The sequence below is a fragment of the Pleurodeles waltl genome, chromosome 7 (assembly GCF_031143425.1).
Source record: "Pleurodeles waltl isolate 20211129_DDA chromosome 7, aPleWal1.hap1.20221129, whole genome shotgun sequence".
In the NCBI taxonomy this organism is placed as follows: Eukaryota; Metazoa; Chordata; class Amphibia; order Caudata; family Salamandridae; genus Pleurodeles; species Pleurodeles waltl.
In genome coordinates this window covers 496,665,845-496,684,244 of record NC_090446.1, presented here as the reverse complement: position 1 = coordinate 496,684,244, position 18,400 = coordinate 496,665,845, and the positions used below count along the sequence as shown (strand labels likewise).

General features: G+C 43.9%; 1 protein-coding gene across 10 annotated transcripts in view; it reads right to left on the bottom strand.

Annotated features, from left to right (window-relative positions):
* The window catches only part of SETD1A (SET domain containing 1A, histone lysine methyltransferase), a 905,198-nt gene that overhangs the window by 798,795 nt on the left and 88,003 nt on the right, over positions 1–18,400 (bottom strand). The gene's annotated exons all lie outside the window — the stretch shown is intronic.

Below are 18,400 nucleotides of genomic sequence, written 5' to 3'. Positions count from 1 at the left end.
AACTCTCATGTGGTGAGATCTATTTGGACACAAGTTTTGGCCATGTTGTGAAGTCACTTATATTTTCCTGTATTCTTTGGTTGCCCTCTGTCTCCTCTTGTGGCGATTCCCATTCATCTGGTCTCAGTTTCTCCCCAGTTTCATCAGTGGCTTTTTCATTAACACAGATGGAATACCTTGTAGTAGCTGCTAAGGATTGAAACATGTTGAGCTCTATACATTTCCAACTCTGTCTGGTCTTTTTCGGAAGCATATAGGACTACCAATGCTTCATCACAGGAATTTCTTAGGTTTTTTTTTTTTGCATAGTGAAGTTTTTGGTGTCTAGCTGTTCTTTTTTTGGTGTAGGAGGGTGACGGTTTAGGCTGAATTATTTGTTGTTTTTGTAACAAAGACAGAGCTATCTTTCATTGCTTTTTAAATTCTGAATTCATTTTGGTTCTTGTCAAGAGCAATCATCTGATTAAGACATCAAGTCTGACCTTCTGTTAGATTGTGCAGTGTTGTCTTATAAACCACAAAGAAGATACTTTAAAGTATATATCTTTGTTTAGTCTTCAGCTTTTTGCACGTCAAAGAATTTTGGTTTAAAAAAAACTACTTTAGACTCTAAAATATTGTCATTTGGAGATGTTATAAACTTCAGTTTTTTTCAGCCCTGAGACAAATGTTTAAGAGTGCTGCTAAAATCTGCTCTGAAACTTGGAAAACACTCAAGTCTGATATCTGCACTATGGAGTCTAAAGCTCAGTGTTTTATTGTCCTATTTGTTAAGATGGAATAGTTTACCTGTAACTCCAGTTCTCTCGTAGGGGTATTTCCATGATAGTCATAAGCACTGAATAGTTCTGCACGCCTAGTACAGATATACCTTTAAAACATATTTATTCTAGAAATGTAGTAAAAAACATGTTTCCAACCTTATTTACAACCTCAAATGAGGATGAAACATTGCAGGGCAGTGTAGCCCATAGGCTGCCATTATACAGAATGTAAATGGAGCTGTGCCTTTAAGAAAAGAAAGTCTTCCTGTATCCCATCATGCACAGCAAAAGGCAGTTGCCTCAGTTCTTTTTGTAGGCTTGTAATGTGACATGAAGAAATCTGAATATCTCTCTCATTAACAATATCGCTATTTGTATAGTTATCCTCATGTCAACTCCACCGGGGAGGAGGGAGGGTTGCTTATGACTATCATGGAAATACTCCTACGAGAGAACTGGAGTTACAGGTAAGAAACTATTCCTTCTCTCGTAGGGGATTTCCATGAATAGTCATAAGCACTGAATAGATTAGAAAGCCCATCCCAATAACCGCGGTGGAGTATACCGAACAATAAAGAAACAATAAATCACGCAAAGATTAGGAGAGGCCTGGCCAACCTGAACATCTGTCCTAGCATCTGAATCAAGACAGTAATGCTTAGTAAAGGTGTGGACAGATCTCCAGGTAGCCGCTTTGCATATTTCTGCTAAAAGAATGTTTCTCATCAAAGCAACAGTTGCTGCCTCCCCCCTAGTAGAATGGGCTTTTGGCCAGCCATCGAGGGATTTATTTGCTAACCGATAACAGAATACGATACATGAGACAATCCACCTGGATAAGGATTGTTTGGAGGTGGCCAGACCTGTTCTAACTGGGCCATAGTTAATAAACAGCTGCTGTGATCTGCGCAAAGATTTTGTTCTATCCAAGTAAAATTTTAAAACCCTTTTTACATCAAGAGAATGTAGGGTTCTCTCAGCAGGAGTAGATGGATTTTGGAAGAAAGTCGGTAAGGAGATGGTCTGGTTTACGTGAAAGTCTGAAATGACTTTAGGTAGAAATTTAGGATGTGTTCTCATTACTACTTTTGAGGAATGAAAAACCGTATAAGGTTCCTGAGCGCAAAGGGCCTGGAGCTGAAGTGATTGCAACCAGAAAAGCAGTTTTCCAGGTAAGATGCTGGGGGGATGCTTTGTGTATTGGTTCAAAAGGGTGCAGCATCAGACGCGAAAGGACTATATTAAGCTCCCATCGAGGAGATGGCCGTTTAATGGGAGGAAAACCCTTTTTCAAACCTTCTAGGAAATCTTTTATGATTGGAATTTTGAAGAAAGAGGATTGGGAAGGACTCTTCCTATATGCCGTTAGAGCTGCCAGGTGTACTTTGATTGATGACAACTGTAAGCCAGACTTTGCCAGGTTTAACAAATATGGAAGAATAGCTTCTCCGCATGTTATTGGGTCAAAGTTCTTGTCCAAACAACACAGGCAGAACATTTTCCATTTGAAGGCATAAGCTGTTCTTGTGGAAGGGCGTTTTGCCTCCCTTAGAATCTCCATGCAGTCCTGAGGAAGATTAAGGTGACCATATTGCACTAGCTCAGGAGCCATGCTGCCAAATTCAACGACTAGAGGTTGGGATGTCTCATCTGGCCTCGAAACTTCGTGAGAAGGTCGGGGCGGCAAGGTAATCTGATGGTTGGTCTGAGTGACCGGTGAAGGAGGTCTGGAAACCACCACTGGCGTGGCCATTCTGGGGCGATGAGAATCATCTTGGTGTGGGAGTGGGACAGCTTGAGGAGGACTGTCGGTATCAGGGGAAGCGGTGGAAAGGCGTAAAGAAATGCTCCTGACCAGTTTATCCACAGGGCATTCCCCAATATTCCTGGATGGTAGTACCTGGAGGCGAAGTCTTGGCATTTTTTTGTTTTCTGGGGTTGCGAATAGGTCTATAGAAGGGTATCCCACATGGAAAAGATGGAGCGGACGACGTTGTTGTGCAGAACCAACTCGTGGTTTTCGTCCATTGCTCGGCTGAGGGCATCCGCCTGGACATTCTGTATGCCCGGAAGGTGAGTTGCCACTATTGATAGGTTCCTGGCTAGAAGCCAGTGCCAGATTGTTTGGGCCTCTGTCGACAGAGTCCTGGATCTGGTACCCCCTTGTTTGTTCAAGTAGTACATGGTGGCCATGTTGTCTGTCTGGAGAAGCAGAGTTTTCGCCTTCAGTGCGGGGAAGAAGGCTTTGAGTGCAAGATAGACTGCGCGAAGCTCTAAAAGATTGATGTGATACAGTCGTTCTCTCTGCGACCAAGAGCCTTGTATTTGGAGGTGATCCATATGCGCTTCCCATCCGAGCAGCGATGCATCCGTGACTATGGTCTGAGTTGGAGGCTGTTGGTGGAATGGCATCCCTTTCAGAAGATTGTTCGGAGAACACCACCACTTGAAAGATTGAATGGCAAGAGGAGAAAGAAGGATGCTGTTCTCTCAATCGTCTACTAGTTGATACCACTGATTCTCTAGGCATTCCTGTAAAGGTTTCATATGGAGGCGATCGTTGGGAGTGAGGTAGATGCAAGACGCCATCGACCCCAGGAGAGAGGATATCACTCTTGCAGTGGCCTGAGGCATTTTCTCGAGCTGCTGGCATTTTTGGAGGATTGATAAACGTCGTTCCACCGAAGGAAACACCTTTCCTTCAGTGGTGTCTATGATGGCGCCTAAGTAGTGCAACCTCTGTACAGGTGTTGCCGTGGACTTGGAGAGGTTGACCTGAAGGCCCAGCCTCTGGAGTAGCTGGTGAGTCCAATTGAAGTGCTGTTGGGCCTCTAGGTATGTGGATGCTTTTATGAGCCAATCGTCTAGATAGGGATAGACGAATATCCGATGTTTCCTTAAATGGGCTGCCACCACCACCATGCATTTGGAAAACGTCCTCGGTGCTGATTTGAGGCCGAAAGGTAGCACTGTAAATTGGTAATTACTTTTTCCGACGAGGAATCTTAAAAACTTCCGATGCTTTTTGATCACAGTAATGTGGAAGTAAGCGTCGCAGAGATCTATTGAACAGAGCCAATCGCCTTGACGAAGTTGGGGATAGATTTGGTGTAAGGATAGCATCCTGAACTTTTCTCTGCGAACCCATTTGTTGGCTACCCTTAGATCTAGAATGGGTCGGAACTCGTGTTGGTCTTTCTTTGGTACCAGGAAGTACCCCAAATAGATTCCCTTTCCCTGCTGGTTGATAGGGACAGGTTCTATCGCCTTCTTTTGTAATAGGGTTGTTACTTCCACTTTGAGAGCGTTGAGATGGTAATTCACTGGTTTGGGTGGAACAGAAGGCGGGGGCTTATGAACCCGAGACAGTAGCCATTCCGCACAATATTCAAACACCCAGGCGTCTGACGTTATGCGTTATGCGTTGCCACTCTTCCAGATGATGTGAAATACTTCCCCCTACCGGAGTGGGTAACGGAGGAGGGGGAAGTGAGGATTCAGGGCTTAGACGCTGATGCTTGACGAGCTGTTTGGGCAATTTGTGGCGTACAGCGACCCCTTGTTTGTTTTCGCTGGGTCGAAAAGGTTCTCTGATGTTGCTGTGGCTGGGATCTTGGAGGCATCCACTGCGGTGTTTGAAGCCTTTGAGCAAAGAATCTACGGTGGTAGGGACGGAATGTTTTCCGTTGCTCTCTTGGCTTCTCGATGCCCACCACCTTCAGAGTGTCCAGTTCTGTTTTCATCCTCGACATTTCGTCGTCAGCATGAGAACCAAACAAAGTGGAACCTGAAAAAGGCAAATTTTGTATCCTATGTTGCGCCTCTGGCTTAAGTGAAGTAAGGAGTAGCCAGGAATGTCTACTCAGGGAAATTCCATGAGAATAATTATGTGCGGATAACACAGAGGAGTCTGCAGCCGCGCTTATTACTTGATTGGAGACCATGGCGCCTTCACTTACATCTCCAAGAAATCCTCCTTTTTCTCCTTAGGGAGGTATTCTGCAAATTGCAGCACAGAATCCCGAGGGGCGCGATCATACCTGCCCAACAGGGCAGTGGCACTAGCCGCTTTCATAGTGGTGGCTGAAGTGGAGCAAACTTTGCGGCCTGCGGCATCAATTTTTCTACTCTCCTTGTCCGGTGGAGAAGAAGAAGACGGAGATGTAGAATGTAATTTCTTAGCAGCCACGATTACCACCGAATCGGGCACTGGATCCGCTCTCAGAAATAAAGGGTCCTGCTCCGGAGGACGATATTTCTTTATGAGTCTGGAGGGAGCAGTTTTAGTTGTGGACGGTGTTAAGAAAATGTCCGTTGCCGGTTCAAGTAACCCTGGGACCAGCGGTAGTAATGGTCTAGCAGAAGAACGCTGGTTTAGTGTCTCAAAAATGACAGAGGTTGATGGAGTGGGTTCTGCCAGAGGGATGTTCAACTTGGTAGCACCGCAAATTAGCACCTCTTGAAAAGTGTTGACATTGTCTATGGGAGAAACTCTCGGAGACGGGGAGTCAGATAACGTCGGAGAGTAATCTCTTATGGATGAGGAGGAGTGTCTATGGTGGGAACGAGGAGACATGCGATCCGAGTCATGCCGATGACGATGTTGAGATGCAGGAGTCACTGGGGCAGACTCTGAAAGAGATACCGGCGGAGGAGCTGTAGGTGCCAGAGGTGTCGGTGGTAGAGGAGATGGCTGAGGAGAAGGCTGAGGCGAAGGTGGTAAGAGAATGAGAGAAGCCAAGGATTCTGAGGTGGTATAGACCCTCCTTGGTCTCTAGAGTGCCTTCTCGACGTCGAAGTACGTCGCCGATGAATACCTCTCGGCGTTGACCCCTCTCCCCGTTGAGAGCCCCTTGACAGCGATCTCCCTCGATGGGATGACGGCGATCGTCTCCGACGACGAGTACTGTCCACCGACGTCGATCTTCCCCTTCGCGTCGACGGTGACCTGGATTGGGAACTTCGACGTCGAGTGTCTACGCCGTCTCGACGACAATAACGCTCTCGACGGCGAGCGATGTCTCTTCCTCGACGTCGGACTGGTTCTCGACGGCGAGCATGTCTGCGCCGTTCCTTGTCTCGACGTTGATGATCTCGACATCGTTGGGGACCTGTGACGCTTCTGAGCAGATCTGGAAGCTGCTCCAGAGGACACAGTGAGAGCCCTGGTAGAAGACTGACCTTCTCCTCGCTCTGTGGCAGATTGTCCTCTTCTCCTCCTGTCCTCCTTGACTTGAAGACGGATTTTCTCCCTGTCACGAAGGGTTCGCCTGGGAGAAGGTTTTACAAATGTCAAGGGCATTAGGCTTATGAGAAGACAGCAGGCAAATAATACAGACTTGATGTGGGTCTGTTTTGGCCTTTTTCCTGCCACAGCTAGGGCACTTATCAAAAAGAGAAGGCATTCTGGTGGCCAAAAAGCCTCAACTTTCTGTCAGAATCTGACAGTAAAAGCTAGGAAACGTTCACTCTAGATGAAAAACGTTGAGTGAAATTGAAATCCAAAGGATTTTTGTTGAATTATAGTCAAAAAAAGCTATGAGAGGTGGAGCTCAATGCTTCAGGGTCCTGTCAGAAGGAGCCGGAAAAAAAGAACGGAGGCAACTGCCGTTTGCTGTGCATGATGGGAGAGAGGAAGACTTTTCTTTTCTTAAAGGCACAGCTCTATTTACATTCTGTATAATGGCAGCCTATGGGCTACACTGCCCTGCATTGTTTCATCCTCATTTGAGGTTGTAAATAAGGTTGGAAAACATGTTTTTTACTACATTTCTAGAATAATTATGTTTTAAAGGTATATCTGTACTACAGTTTCCTTTCTTTCCAACCAAAAGAATGAACAATTTGGCCTTCGTAGCCTTTCCTCTAGGCTGCACATTGATATTCTTAAGTGACTTTACAGGCCTTTTTCAAGAAAGGCAAGCATCTACACTTAAGAATACACTTCAGAACAGTGCTCCGGGGTCCCCACAGGCGTGCGGAACTATTCAGTGCTTATGACTATACATGGAAATCCGCTACGAGAGAATTTCAACTTCAGTTTCCAACAATGGGCAATCATCATTTTGTGCTCAGATGAACAAGTTACTTACCTTCAGTGACGCATTATCTAGTAGAGACTATCTAGCTGCATATTCCTTACCTTTGATTTTCCACAGGCATCAGACTGGATCTGGAATTCTTTGCTTGATCAATACCCCTGCACGCCCTCGGATGGTTCCGTTCAGTTCCATGTGGCATCATCAGCACTTGCATTTGGAATGATAACATTAAAAAGGGGCCATTGACCCCCAACATCAACAAATGCTGCGGCCATACATTTAGTAAGTCCTATGAAGAGTTCAAACTTTCTCCAAATCGATGACACTCACCTTCGAAGGAAACACTTTTCTTTATATTGTGTGTAGTTAGTTGACCCTAAATATGACACAAACAGGTGTAATAGATTACTTCTGATGTGTTTGTGGTATCTTTTACGGTCTGAACTCCTGATGATCTTTCTTTCAAACTAGGCAACTGTTCGTAAATGCCTTTCTCTCTGGGATTAGATTGTTTTGGGTTTTTTTTTGTAAGTAGGTTGTCTTCATTGCGCAAATCCATTAGATAGTGTTTTGAAACAGACTTAAGAGCAACAGAAAATGGAGATGCCTTCAAGCGAACTGAACAGCCATTTCACACAACAAGCTGCACCAATTTGTTTCTTGTGACATTTTGCCTCCCTCTTAAATTTACAGTTCTAGACCACCACACATTGCCCCCTAATGGAGTGAAGAGTGGAGGTTGGCGGGTGAGGAAGGGGGCTGAGGGCGGGAAGAATCACCACAAGTGTTATGGTGAATGTCCTGATGAACTTGCAAATTAGGTTTTTGGTTTAAGAAACTAGGGACTGGTGACAACAATCTCTCTGGTACCCTTGATCTTGCTGATGTAAAGACCAACAAGCAGATTAAAGCCTCCGTTTCTGATTATAAAAGCTATATTTTGGGATAAACTGTCTTGAAGAAGCAACATTTTCTTACTTGTAATCCTAGTTCTTCAGTATGGGCCTTATCAATGAACGCGTCAAAGGCAGAATGTCTCTAAGTTGCTGGAACACAAATTTTTAAGAAATGGCATGTTTCCCAAGCCAATTAAATAAAAGTAAACCTGATCAGAAACAACATACTTTAAAAAAACAAGTAGCTCAATTGTTAAAGCAGGCCTTGAAAAATCAAAGATGTCTAGTGACTTGAAAAATCTACTTGACCTAACTGTAATGCGCTCTTGACCCATAAATTGATCTTAAATTGTGTGAACCTAGACAAATATTTGTATTTACCCAAGCCATCTTTTCCTTCATGATCACATATAAGAGCTCCTTCAAACATGTTATTTTGGCATGTCTGCTGCACAAAAATTGTTTGCTTTAATGTAGTAGTTCCCCAACTTTTGACTTCTGTGGACCCCCACGTTATCATTACTGAACTCAGGGACCTCCTCTGAATCATCATTGGAGACCAGAGACCCCCCCACACCCCCAACCAAGTCATTACTGAAAGATGGGGACCTAATCTGTTAATATTATTTAATTTTCGAAGCAGTCGCGGACACCAGACCACAGGTTGGGAACCACTGCTTTAATGGATTAAACTTTTTGTATAATAAGAATATAGCCCACATATAGCGTACACTCAACCCCTCACTTCTGTTAGTTTACAAACAGCATTGTCATCAGGGTGGGGGCAAAAACGTTTCTCAGTTCATTTTTAAAAACTCATTTTTAATAAATATATTAGTAAAGCATGATGCAATAACGAACTGTCATTTACATACAGCACACTGTCCAATAAAAAAATGCCTCAAAATTACCTTCTGCCATGCAATTTAACTGATACAACCATAAAGCATACAATCTATGTTTGAAAATCGGGTTTCTGCAAATGTGTATCATTTACACATCACTAGGTAAAGTTTTCAAATTTGTTTTGATCCTACTAAAATCTCTGTGTCCATCAGTTACCAACCAACGTACTTCCTAACTGCAGATGCATTTTGAAATATTTGTACAGTTCCTTTACAAGCTGTTCAAATGGAGTGTTGGGGAAAAACAGCCATCGTAAGGCTCCTCATCCCACTTATAATTGGCAACAATACAAGAACCCATCAACTTGGCTAATAGCTTTTTGAATTTGAGGCAAAGAAATCTGTCTGAAGAGCGCCATAATTGACAAAGAGCTGTTTGACCTTACAAAACGTTTTTTGCTTGTTCAAATAATAACACAATGCCCTTTTCACAGCAAGGGCATCCTAAAGCCTCTCTGGCAGGAAAATGGATTTGAAAACAAGCATTGGCAAGCCAAAAGATTCTGCGTATGCGAGATCTATTGGTGTTGTCAAAGTTTTTTTTTTTTTTTTTTTTAAGACATGTCCCACAGCAGCACTGGCTGCTGTGCACCATGTCTTAACGTAAATAAAAACAAAGTGCTATGGCGAGGCCAGAGATGACTGCATCATAGCGCCTTTTTATTGTTTGCTTTAAGCCATGTTGCACAGCAGCCCACACTGGTGTGTTCACCTCTATAAAACATTAAGAAATCCAACTGCCTCTCAGGGAAGAAATTGGTGGACGATGAGGAAGAGAGAGTCGGAGAGCACAAAGACCACATACAGAGGGGTGCAAGCAAAGTGAGTGGGTTTGGAGGAAGGAGCTTTGGGCAAGACCCCGGAAAGGGAGAACAAGAAGAACAAGAAGAACAAGAAGAACAAGAAGAACAAGAAGAACAAGAAGAACAAGAAGAACAAGAAGAACAAGAAGAACAAGAAGAACAAGAAGAACAAGAACTTTGCCAGTGGAAGGAACTAGACGTAGAGAGGAAACTGTAGTTAGTCCATACGCCACTGCAGGGACAGTAACTCAAGTCCCAGAAGGAAACAGCGAGCTGCTGACCAATAATAAGCAAGGAAACTGGAGCAATGTGCAAGCTTACTAATGGTAGGTAATAGGAGGGCTCAAAGCCACCTTTAAGCTTTTAGTCCTAAAGAGATTTCCCCTGCAGACTTTCTTCTACATCTGAAGGAAGTTGGCTCTGTATGCACTATTTCAAAGTAAGGAATAGTATGCACAGAGTCCAAGGGTTCCCCTTAGAGGTAAGATAGTGGCAAAAAGAGATAATACTAATGCTCTATTTTGTGGTAGTGTGGTCGAGCAGTAGGCTTATCAAAGGAGTAGTGTTAAGCATTTGTTGTACATACACACAGGCAATAAATGAGGAACACACACTCAGAGACAAATCCAGCCAATAGGTTTTGTTATAGAAAAATATATTTTCTTAGTTTATTTTAAGAACCACAGGTTCAAATTCTACACGTAATATCTCATTTGAAAGGTATTGCAGGTAAGTACTTTAGGAACTTTGAATAATTACAGTAGCATATATACTTTTCATATAAAACACAAATAGCTGTTTTAAAAGTGGACACTTAGTGCAATTTTCACAGTTCCTGGGGGAGGTAAGTTTTTGTTAGTTTTGTCAGGTAAGTAAATCACTTACAAGTCTCAGGTTTGGGTCCAAGGTAGCCCACCGTTGGGGGTTCAGAGCAACCCCAAAGTTACCACACCAGCAGCTCAGGGCCGGTCAGGTGCAGAGGTCAAAGAGGTGCCCAAAACACATAGGCTTCAATGGAGAGAAGGGGGTGCCCCGGTTTCGGTCTGCCAGCAGGTAAGTACCCGCGTCTTCGGAGGGCAGACCAGGGGGGTTTTGTAGGGCACCGGGGGGGACACAAGTCAGCACAAAAAGTACACCCTCAGCAGCGCGGGGGCGGCCGGGTGCAGTGTGCAAACACGCGTCGGGTTTTCAGTGGTTTTCAATTTGAGACCAAGGGATCTCTTCAGCGGTGCAGGCAGGCAAGGGGGGGGCTCCTCGGGGTAGCCACCACCTGGGCAAGGGAGAGGGCCTCCTGGGGGTCACTCCTGCACAGGAGTTCCGTTCCTTTAGGTGCTGGGGGCTGCGGGTGCAGGGTCTTTTCCAGCCGTCGGGAAATGGAGTTCAGGCAGTCGCGGTCAGGGGGAGCCTCGGGATTCCCTCTGCAGGCGTCACTGTGGGGGCTCAGGGGGCACAACTTTGGTTACTCACGGTCTCGGAGTCGCCGGAGGGTCCTCCCTGAGGTGTTGGTTCTCATCCAGTCGAGTCGGGGTCGCCGGGTGCAGTGTTGCAAGTCTCACGCTTCTTGCGGGGAGTTGCAGGGGTCTTTAAATCTGCTCCTTTGAAACAAAGTTGCAGTTCTTTTGGAGCAGTGCCGCTGTCCTCGGGAGTTTCTAGTCTTTCTTGAAGCAGGGCAGTTCTCTGAGGATTCAGAGGTCGCTGGTCCTTGGGAAAGCGTCGCTGGAGCAGGTTTCTTTGGAAGGCAGGAGACAGGCCGGTAGGTCTGGGGCCAAAGCAGTTGGTGTCTTCTTTTCTTCCTCTGCAGGGGTCTTTCAGCTCAGCAGTCCTCTTCTTCTTGTAGGTTTCAGGAATCTAAATTCTTAGGTTCAGGGGAGCCCTTAAATACTAAATTTAAGGGCGTGTTTAGGTCTGGGGGGTTAGTAGCCAATGGCTACTAGCCCTGAGGGTGGGTACACCCTCTTTGTGCCTCCTCCCAAGGGGAGGGGGTCACATCCCTAATCCTATTGGGGAATCCTCCATCTGCAAGATGGAGGATTTCTAAAAGTTAGAGTCACTTCAGCTCAGGACACCTTAGGGGCTGTCCTGACTGGCCAGTGACTCCTCCTTGTTATTCTCATTATTTCCTCCCGCCTTGCCGCCAAAAGTGGGGGCCGTGGCCGGAGGGGGCGGGCAACTCCACTAGCTGGAGTGTCCTGCGGTGCTGGAACAAAGGGGTGAGCCTTTGAGGCTCACCGCCAGGTGTTACAGCTCCTGCCTGGGGGAGGTGTTAGCATCTCCACCCAGTGCAGGCTTTGTTACTGGCCTCAGAGTGACAAGGCACTCTCCCCATGGGGCCAGCAACATGTCTCGGTTGTGGCAGGCTGCTGGAACCAGTCAGCCTACACAGATAGTCGGTTAAGGTTTCAGGGGGCACCTCTAAGGTGCCCTCTGGGGTGTATTTCACAATAAAATGTACACTGGCATCAGTGTGCATTTATTGTGCTGAGAAGTTTGATACCAAACTTCCCAGTTTTCAGTGTAGCCATTATGGTGCTGTGGAGTCTGTGTTTGACAGACTCCCAGACCATATACTCTTATGGCTACCCTGCACTTACAATGTCTAAGGTTTGGCTTAGACACTGTAGGGGCACAGTGCTCATGCACTGGTGCCCTCACCTATGGTATAGTGCACCCTGCCTTAGGGCTGTAAGGCCTACTAGAGGGGTGACTTATCTATACTGCATAGGCAGTGTGAGGTTGGCATGGCACCCTGAGGGGAGTGCCATGTCGACTTACTCGTTTTGTTCTCACCAGCACACACAAGCTGGCAAGCAGTGTGTCTGTGCTGAGTGAGGGGTCCCCAGGGTGGCATAAGATATGCTGCAGCCCTTGGAGATCTTCCCTGGCATCAGGGCCCTTGGTACCAGGGGTACCAGTTACAAGGGACTTACCTGGATGCCAGGGTGTGCCAATTGTGGAATCAAAAGTACAGGTTAGGGAAAGAACACTGGTGCTGGGGCCTGGTTAGCAGGCCTCAGCACACTTTCAATTCAAAACATAGCATCAGCAAAGGCAAAATGTCAGGGGGTAACCATGCCAAGGAGGCATTTCCTTACAACATCCTATTTGTATTTATGTTCCGTTGGGATCATATGATTATTTTTATTCATATATGTGATTGATTATTGTCTAAGAGGCACTTTCTCTAAATTGCTGTTATACTTGTTACCCCAGGAGCTGCTTGTTGCCACTGGCGGATACACCCTATAGTCTATTTTCAGACACTGGGAGTGGTCTGGGCAGTGGCGAGGGGTGTTAGATTTTAATAAAGTCCAGTTTGTCTGCTTAGGCCTCAGTAAATACTGTTGACTTTGGGGATGGGGTCACAAGATGCCGTCACTATTGGTTCTACCTTGACAGGACAAGCTGAACGCTGTTGACCAGATCCCAACCTCACATCTTACGGCAGTGGTTCCCAAACACTTTTAACCTGCGGCTCCCTTGATCTATAGGGATTTAGCTGCGGCTCACCATTATGTTAAGGGAGCACATCCGTTTTTTGTCCTGAAAATAATTAGGATGAAGCAGATGAAGGTATTTTAATTATAGCTATAACAAAATAAAAATATAACAGTTTAATAGAAAACTTTAATTGGATGAGTGAGAACCAATACTATTGAGCACTGCGGTCTGCATGCCATATAGAATTTTGTTATTTTAATTATTTTTGTTTTAAAAATTGCTTTTGGTGCACTGCAGTGTATGCAATTTGCAGGAGGCCTTCCCATTTGAAATAGCTGCCACCCTCATCCTCTGTTACTACTGTTGTACCAAAACATATTCTATTGTGTTGTGTTTCTGTAGTAAATACTGAAAAAATTATTGATTGGACAAAACAGTCTTTTCTTTCACTTTGAAGATTGTTAAGCCATTTACTGCCACTATTTTCTTTTCAGTTTTGCCACCACTATTGCATAATACAACACTGTTCATTAGGATTATGGCCAATACCGTTTGTGTGATGTGTATATGATGCTAAAGGAAACCACCACCAGTTAAAAAGGCTTTCTTTAGCTTTTTTATTATTGCACCCAAGGTTGAAAAGACATTCACCTACCCATTATAAGGATTATACATAAAATTACATTGTGCCATAATTGTGCATTCAAGAAGGAGGGTTTGTCAGATTTTGTTTAAATGTTATTAAAGTATGCCATCACTATTGATGATTTTGCCATGTGGCTATTTTGCCATCTAGTGACTACAGCCTGTAACATATTTTCAGTGTCAAAAAGAACATTGTTGTGAAACAAACAGCAGGCTAATAGAGATCGGCCTTGAAGGCAAGAATAGCGCAGTCTCCTGATATTCCCCACGTATTCCATTTACGAACCCAATCACAAACTGGGCTAGGGTTGACAATGAAATTGTGAGCAACTTTAATTAGGTCACTTTATTTGACTAGCTCTAGTTTCTAGATCTAAACCTAAAGAACTGGGAGTGGCCTTACTCTCTGTGATCCTTTGAAAAGCTGAATTTGCTTTTGTCACATCGAGGAATCCTCCATTTTCTTATACTCCCTGTCTGGAGGAGCGGTACGGAAAGCACTCCTGTGAAGATTGCCCTGGGTTTAAAACCCCTGTGAACAGACTTGTTCAGACCACCTGTGTGGGTAAGATAGTCAAGGGTCTGCTACTATCTATGGCAAATGACTGAGTTTCCTCAATAGCTATTGCAGAAATTGGGGGAAGAGTCAATGTGTTTTGTTAGGTATCCAGACCATTGGCTTTCTGCAGATCTTCAAAAACATCCCCTTCTTCACATGAATGGTATTTTTGTTTTCAGAAGTACATTCCACCTGAGAATAAATCGGGTTCTGACTGGGCACACAGTCTAGATCTAGGCTATGGAATGTGTGTGCTCAATCTGAGAGAATAGAGTCCTCGACTCGCGATGCCCAAGGCAATGGTGTTGGTCATGTCAACACCAGTGATGCCATACTCAGCACTATTAATGGAGCCATAAGTGTTGTTGGATCCAGACTCAACCAGACCGGAGCCTAACATGGAACTGGCCTCGGAATGAGATCTAAGGGCACAGCTGGCATGTGGAAAAATCCAGAACCTAAGCCAGCTTGAGAACCTCTTTGATAAATGTGGCACGAAGGGGGTACAGTGGTATTTAGTGTAGCACCAGAGATTCAGTAACTAGCTAATTTAAGCTACTGAAGATGTTCCAGAGTCACACCAGATCGTAAGGGATTCTTAACAGAATCAGGACCAAAGCAGACTCAGCTGGCAGAGAATGGCTATATGGTCAACACAGGTGCATCATATAACTCTGAATGGTGTGTGTGGCACAACACTGGCCACCCTTGTTTGAATGCTTTATGTTTGTGGATCCTTTTTGGTTTTCTAAATCTCCCATTAAAGATGCAACGGTGAGAACCAACATGTCATCTGCGTGGGGCGGCGTGGCATGAGAAAGAATGAAGCCGCATGTTGCCACCTGTCAGCATGTGAGGCATTGGTTACGCAACAGTTGCTAGATCCAGCCTGAGGATATTCATAATGTGAGGAATCTGCATGTAAAAGTCTCTAGCAGAACAGTGATAATATTTGTTAGTAGTGCTGGATGATTTGCATACGTCAAAAGTAGGTCTCATTATTATAGAAGTGGATGGAGACCCCTGACCTGAAGTTTTAAAGAAGAGGGAGCTTTTTTGTTTTTAGCTTTTCTACTGTTAAAGATTTTAGGTTGTTTTGTCTTATTTTTTCAGATATGTTAATGAGCAGGTTTAGTTATAGGTGCTTCAATGTAGTTTTTTGTGGGGTGCTGTTTTTTTTTTTTTTAATCACCCTATTAAAAAAACAAAATCGTAACCCTAGCCTCTGACACACTCTGAGAGGTGCCTCTGTGCATTAGATATGCAGGCTTTTTCAAACTCAGTGAAAAGTGTGGAAATTCAGTGTTCAAGACTCCATACAACATTCCTATCATGGTTGACAGTCTTTATAAAGTCATGTTTAGAAGCCAGTGATAAAGCACTTTTTCAGTATCTTGTGAGGAAATACAAGAATATGTGTGACCACATTTTGATGGCCCTGGTATTTAAATGGTATGCTTTGAAGGCATTGTATATGCAGGGTGTATCCTGGTCAGTGAGTTTCTGTGGAATAAACTGAGCTTAATAAACTCCACAAACCAAACGATTCTATTCTTCACTATCCAAAAACGTTCATTCTTTCATCCAATGTTAGAATGCTCAGTTGGTTTTATAACCCCCTAACTGGAGCTTATGTCACATCTGAACTCCTCTTGAAAGGCACACTGTGGTGATTAAAGGAGGCCTTTACAGCCAATATAATAACTTCTATCCCTCTGAGTCATATCATTTTCTATACTTAAAGTGTTTAGGCCTATCATATTACTTCTAATTTGGCCTTCAATGTCCAGTGTTCACCTTTAGTGAGCAGTATTTCAAACTAAACAACTCCAAACCCAGTGGTGGAAAAAATACAATCTCTACATTTAGGGTTTGAGCAACCATAAATGTTTGACACAAACTCCAAATAAACACTTAAGCAAGGTGTTATATTCTGAACCCAATACTAGATGGCAGGACAGTGAACATCAAGGGTTTGTTTAACTCAGATGATGCAAACTTTCTTATAAACCGATGTGCCCAGGATCTCAATCCAAAAGTTAATGGTTAATAAAGGCAGGATAAAACGTATACTTCATAGCCCCAGCAGACATATGGCAGAACATGTTTATGTTGTGGAAATGAACTGATGTCAAATACAAATGAGCAACACTGAAAACAAAGTTGTGTGAGGGGGGGATGCATTTGTTTTGTGATACGAAAAACAGGTGCCAACAGTGACTAATCAGGGCCCTCTATTTGTAAGTATCATCAGGAACAGATGTGATCTTGGGTCTGAGGCCAATATACATACAAGTTACACCAGTCAGAAATGGTCTGACTGAGGTCTCTGATTTTGGAAGATAGCACAATATGGCCAACAAGAAGGATAGAACAAACCTCCTAGATTGAAGGAGCACATTAATTGTTTACTGTTGCAGACCATATTGATTGGCTTAGTTATTGTGTCTTGGCCACCAGAAGAGTATTGGTATAAGACTCGCAACCATCCCTTGATTCGTCTTTCTTGTCTTGGTACCAAGAAGACATGTACACCAATTTAGGAAAAAGAAGACACCTGACTAAGAAGAATGTTTCAGATTACTATCCTCCCTCTGGACTCATTTTAAATGTGGAAAACCAGTGGAGTCACCTGGCTGCTGCTACTTCCAGAGATTTCATGAAAGTCTGTCATTATTTGTTATTTATGGGTCTAGTCATAAAATCTATGCAATATTCACAAAGGAAAACCGGAAAAACAATTTATAGGAAGCCAAATAAAGCTACCTACAAGTTTAGCCCACCTACTTCTTTCCACTTACTCTCCACCCATCCCAGAAATAGGGGCAATTAGATTGTGGTATACCTGCAAGAGATTAAGTATGTCTTCTCCAATGCCACGGCCATATGTTCTTGTGCTCCTCTACGAGATACTGGAGAATTTAAGCTAGCTGCTCTCACTGAAGGCAGCACACTGTTTTAGAAGAGTATTAGGGTATATTCATGTAGTGGCCACTATGCATCATGTTACATACCTTCATTATCCAGATCCCTGCTATTCTTTTCAGGAGGAAGGCCTGCTCAGACTCCAGGATCTCAATTGTACCATGACCACAATAAGGGAATTTGGTGTTTCTTTGGGTCTCATTTATGTGGAATACAGACTGGTGTAGCAAAACGTCTTGCCACCAGATGTGTCACTGACTCAGCAGTGGCTGTTATGTTGAAGAGATCTGGTACTTGGTTTACTATCTGCAAAAGGGTTGTCCAAATTAGGTTACAGGAGAAAGTAAGGATCTATACTTGGGTACATAAGATTGTTTTTTCTTCCAATGTACCCCAAATCAATGGGATGCACTGTGCACAGCACCATGACTTAAATTCATCTGCGTTGATGGGTGCAATGGACTAGACTAGCTCTTGGATATACTGTGGACAACCATACTAGAAAGCAAGCAGATTCTTCATTTGGAGTCATACTCCACCTTTTGGCTGACTTACTTAATTTAAAGTGAAATCCTGGACTTTCTTTGTGGGCACTGAGGAAGTGTTGGTGTTGAGGTTTATTTCCAGCTCAATAACCATACTTAGGATTTGGCTGAGATGGACTTTTGATATGAAGCAGTGGTTGGTCTGGCACAGACGAGAGGTACATCTCTGGTGTGAAAGAAAATAAAATCTTACTTTTGCCTTCAGGTTCACATTTCTGAAATGGGAGCAGTGCACTTTGTGGACACCTTTGGAAAAAGATTGTGATTAATCAACACTGGTGGAAGGTATCTCTGACAAGGATGAAATAACTCCAAAAACAGTCCTTCCTCACCCTAAATCAACACATGCAAATACGAGGAGGGTCAGCTTTGAAGCTGGAAGACTGGATCTAATTGTACAGCTTAAGAGAGCAGACTGGTCCAAATGATTTTAGGCTTCGTTTGCATCGTCACAAGACAATCGCTCCCAGAAATGTTCTGTTTGTTATGATCTTGGTAAGTTGTTGAGCACAAGCACACAAGCTTGCCACCGAGTTGCCAGTGTCCTGATGGAGCCATTTTCCCCAATACCTTTATAAGTCATGTCAATTTGACTCTTGCTCAATGCTAAATATACTGAGCACAATCACAAAATGACAGGATGAGTCACAAGATGTCAAAGTAGAATAGAATCACACTGCAAAAAACATATCTGTTAGGAAGACTTGCATGACCGACTTGCACTCTGATGGTAGAAGGGGAGTGAAAAGGATTTTCTAATTTCCCAAGGTTCTAAATGTCCACCACAAGTTGATCCCCATGAGTATTGTTTTCGGAAACGTTGTGAGGTTTGGTTCCACAAGTCATATTGCCTCATTGACTTCCACCTTTCTCCTTCCC